The following is a 5,443-nucleotide window of genomic DNA, read 5'->3' on the forward strand; positions in this document are numbered from 1 at the left end:
TCCAGAACTCTGAGAAAATACATTTATGTTGTTTAAGTCACCCAGTCTGTGGTATTTTGTTCTAGCAGCCCAAACAGATTAATAAAGAACATCATTCTAAATGAAATATGCCAGTCACAAAAGGACAAATACTAGTACTGTATGATTCCAATTATATGGGTTTCCTTGGATAGTCAAATTCATAGAGACAGAAAGTAGAGCAGTGGTTGTCAAGGGCCAAGGGGGCAGGATAATAGGGAGTTATTGTTTAATGGGTACACTGCTACAATTTAAGAAGATAAAAATAGTTCTGAAGATGGACGGTGGTGATGGTTACACAACAAGTTGCATGCACTTAATGTCAATGAACTGCACATTTAAAAATGGTGAAGTTGGTAAATGTTTTGTGTACTATATAATAATTTTTAGTGGGGAAATAAAAATAAAAAGGGGGATAAAATAATGTACAGAGATGTGTGTTGTAATATTGATGAGTGTCTATACCCTCTGTTTCAATTCTGTCAAAGTTCCACACATATTGAGCTTCTTCAACATTCTGTCCTCAGTTTTTCTGTTTCCCTTGCTGGGGCTATGTAACTCACTTCCTAGTTTTAGTTATCAACTATAATACATATCTTTAGTCAGACCTTTGAGCTCTAGATCCATATTTTTCAAATGGACACTGATCATCTCCACTCATAACTCCCACAGATACCTCAAATTCAGAGTTCAAATAAGATTAATTTCCTTCCCCTCCCAAATCTGCTCTTTCATGTTTGAAAAATAGAAGGGGAAGATAAATGTTTATCCTTCCTCCTTCATCCACTACTCCAGATTGCACACTTTCCCCTATACTACACTAGCTTCAGAGCCAATTAGTTCATGTGTTTCCCAGAAATTGGTCTTTTTTGCCCAAAAAGAAGGAGTGCATTTTCATCTTCAAAAAATTGTATCAAATTATTCCTCAAATGTACATGAACCTGCAAGGTCACTGCACCCCAAACCTTAAATCAACCTCTGAGCTGTGAGTCTATTATAACAACAGTAGAATAAAGAATCTGGGGATCTGGGACCACAATCAGGCCCAGAACCAGCTATAAGAACACTTAACTCTCCAAAACGTTAACGACTGTTATCCACTGCTATTCTAGCCTCAGTGCCTCCCTTAGAACTAGGCACAAGGGCTCTCCTAAACTCCATGCTTAAAGTGTCCTGCATATCTCTAACACACACACACACACACACACACACACACACACACACACACTAAAGAACATATGAGTGCCTGTGTCACATGGTGCTCATTGTTGGAAGAATGAAACTCTTAACCCTAAACATCTGCACTTTGACTAACACTATTCAAGCTCCAGGAAAATGCTTCTTCATGTCTGTTTCCCTGCATCCTCTAAATCAAAGGTAACTGTGTCCAAATGCCATGAAAATTTGTATATTGTGCCTCTATAGGCATAGAGACAGACATTATTTCAAACTGCATGGAAGATTTGAGCAGTGGAAGCACATAGGGAACAACAACAACAACAACAAAAAACATGCTAACTTGTCAAAGCCTTCTTCCCACATACATGACTACAATAGGTTTTTTGCTTAACAAACTATCATTCCCCAGTAATGTCCATTTTCTTGCTTGCCTTTAGTTCCCAGTTTGTGGTTCCAGAGGTAATAAAAAAAAAACTATAACAGTTGCATATGGAAGCTAAATAAAAGTTCACAATATTAAACAACTCATATTATTCTTGATTTTAAGATAGATAAATAGATAGATACTAGTAGATGTAACATGCTTAAAGCATTGTCACATACTGGATTTCCCAGGAAGCAGATTCTGGAACAAAGGTTAGGGTATAGGAGGTTTATTAAGTAGTGTTCCTGGAATCATGGAAGGAAAGGGAGAAAAGAAGCAGGCATGAAAAGAGGAAGAAATCAAATTTCAGTGCATTACCAATGGAATGCCTCAGCATACCCTGTAAGGAATTCTGAAGATAGGATGAAACTTCAAAGCTATCTTAAGGAGCATGAGGGCCAGGCCTTTATACACAGCATCAATGAGTCATTGGATGTGGGCCATCCTGAGAATGGGATGTGTTCTTGAATAAGACAAGTCTCAGTTGATGCAATCCTAAAGGAGGCTAACAGCCAAAGGCTCTCTGATGGCACAATTTCTAACAACTGAAGTTATAAGGCCTTTATTGCTAATGCGAAATCTGGTCAGGAAATTGCAGTATCCACCACAGTCTATCCCTTGTGCTTCCAAGATCCACTGCATATAAGTTCTGGGATTAACTTTTCCAGGGGGTCTGGTGGGCCTCTCTTTCTGGGGGAAACTTAGGACAAACTACAGCTGCCAACTCTGCAGCTGGTCTCAAAGCTGAAAATGACCATCTCCCTGTTCCATTATCAATTATAGATTCTCATTACTCTTAGGGTCTTGATGGTTTATTTGGTGATATTACCCAGACCTTCATTTCTTATCATCATGACTTTTGCAGGCTGAAGTTGCTATACTTGCTAGTACCCATATACCAAGCTCACCAATCTATGAATAATGCTTAGGTTTTCCTTCTCAATCAGCTCATCAAATGAGATCCCCCATGAAGGCACTGGTGTAAGGTAAGTGAAAAGTGCTAGTGCTACAATGATGGATATCATGGAGGATCTGCTCTAGCTGATTGTGCAGGCACTTGTGCCCTCAATTCCTGATCCCATGTGTAACTTTCACCTTAGTGCTGGGCCTGTCCACCCTTATACCTTGGTGGATCCAACAGAACTCAGGTTACAATGGGAAGTTCCATATGCATGGTCACTTACATGGTCACTTGTCCTCTGGCCAGCCAATCCATCTCTATCATAATACAGTAGCATATCAGGAGTTGTTTTTAAATGGTATCTAATTCTCTGTTGCATGTGACATAGTTTTGCTCCACAACCTAAGTTCTGGGCTAAGTTGTGACTTTCCCATTGGGCTTACCAAAAACTCCACACTGCACCTTTTGCCAACACAAATATCTCTAATACCTTAAGGTATATTTATTGTATTGGCCAAGTGGCAAGACTGCTCAAAATTGTGTCCTGGACCTGTTATAGGGCCTTATCTTGATCTAGGCTCCACTTGAAGCTGGTAACTTTTTGTGTCACCCAATATATGGATAGAAATAGTAATTCCAGGTGTGAAATGTGATGCTTCCAGAACCCAGTGAAACCTACAAAATATTAAGCTTCCTCCTTAGTGAGGAAGGTGAAAATGCAGTAATTTGTCCTTTACTTTGGAGGGAATCTCCTGGCATGCCCAAGACCATTCGACTCCTAAAAACTGAACTTAATGTAACCAGTCCCTGGATCTTTGTAGGGTTTAGCTCCCATCCTCTGTGGTGCATGTGTCTTACCAGGACCTCTAATGTGCTAGCCACTTCTTACTCATTTTGGTCCAATTAGCATGATATCATCAACATAGTGGACTAGTATTTTATTCAGATGCTCCAGATCTCTTCAGGCTATATTATGACAGAGGACAGGAAAGTTAGTAGAGCCTTGAGAAAAAAAAAAAAAACTACAAATGCACACTGTTGTCCATTATATGTGAATATAAACTTCTTCTGATGTTTCATGATAGGGATAGAAAAAAACACACATTTTCCAAATCAGTAGCTGATTATTAGGTACTTAAGACCATGTCATTCCTCTCTTGTGAAGTTAATGTATCAAATACAGCAGCTCTACTTATGTCTCTATTTGATTGAGTTTGCAATTGTCTACTGTCATCTACCAGGCTATGACAACATTCTTCCAGTGACCAAACTGGCACATGAAATGGAGATATGATGGGACCTCACCCCAGCATTCTTTAGGCCTTTAAAAGTGGCACTAACTTCTGCCATCCTTCCAAAGATGCTATGTTTTCATTTGCTATCTTGGCCAAAAAAAGGGAGAGCAGCTTTAGAAGCTTCCACTTGGCCTTCTAATTTATAAATAGCTCCACAAGTTAAGGAACCAATATAGGGTTTGTATCAACTATCAAAATATCTATCCCTTAACACCCAGAAATCAACGGCATTTTTATACACCAATAATGAAGTCTCAGAAAGATAAACTAATAAAACAATCCTATTTACCATTGCAACAAAAAATTAAATATTTAGTAATAAACTTAACGAAGAAGGTAAAAGACGTATACTCAGAAAACTACAGAATGTTGAAAAAAGAGATAGGAGATATAAACAAGTTGAAAAATATACCGTGTTCATAGATTGGTAGAATTAAAATGTCCGTACTACTTAAAGCAGCGGTTCTCAACCTATGGGTCGCGACCCCTTTGGGGGTCGAACGACCCTTTCACAGGGAGCGCCTAAGACCATCGGAAAACACATATATAATTACATATTGTTTTTGTGATTAATCACTATGCTTTAATTATGTTCAATTTGTAACAATGAAATTGGGAAGCACCACAACATGAGGAACTGTATTAAAGGGTTGCGGCATTAGGAAGGTGGAGAACCACTGACCTAAAGCAATCTATAGATTCAAAGCAATCCCTATTGAAATATCAGTGGCAAATTTCACAGATCTGGAACAAATATTCCAAATATTTATATGGAACCAAAAAAGACCCTGAATAGCTATAGCAATCCTGAGAAAGAAAAACAAAGTTGGAGGGATTACCAGATATCAAGCTATATTACAAAACCACTGTTCTCAAAACTGCCTGGTACTGGCACAAGAACAGACATATAGATCAATGCAACAGAACAGAGGACCCAGAAATTGACCCAAGCCATTATGCTCAATTAATATTTGACAAAGGAGGCAAGAATATACAGTGGAGCAAAGACAGTCTCTTCATTAAGTGGTGTTGGGATCATTGGACAGGTACATGCAAAATAAATGAAAGTAGGCCACCAACTTACACCGTACACAAGAATAAACTCAAAATGGATAAAAGACTTGAATGTAAGTTGTAAAAGCATAAAAATCCTAGAAGAAACATAGGCAGCAAAATATCAGACATCTCACATAGCAGACTTTTCACTTACACAAAGTCCAGGACAAGAGAAACAAAGGAAAAAAAAATAAACAAATGGAGCCTACATCAAAACAAAAAGTTTCGAGGTCGAAGGAACCAAGATGGCAGCATAGGTTAACGCCGGAGTTTGCTGCCTTGAACAACTTCAAAAGTGAAACTAAAAGACTGAACAGACATCACCCAGAACAACAGGAACGCTGGCTGAGTGGAATTCCTACAACTAGGAGGAAAGAGTAACACATACGGACACTCAGAGGAGGCGCAGTGCTGAAGTCAAATTCTGAGGTGCGGAGTGTGCAGAGTGGGCTGGCGGCGGAGGGCGTGGTTGGCATTTTCAATCGGGAGGGAGTCGCAGACTCTGAGCTCCAGATCCGGGCAAGTCTTTAGGGATCTAGACTCAAACGGGAGAAGCGGGACTGTCCGGCT

Source organism: Myotis davidii, unplaced genomic scaffold (genome assembly GCF_000327345.1).
Source record: "Myotis davidii unplaced genomic scaffold, ASM32734v1 scaffold1241, whole genome shotgun sequence".
Taxonomy (NCBI): Eukaryota; Metazoa; Chordata; class Mammalia; order Chiroptera; family Vespertilionidae; genus Myotis; species Myotis davidii.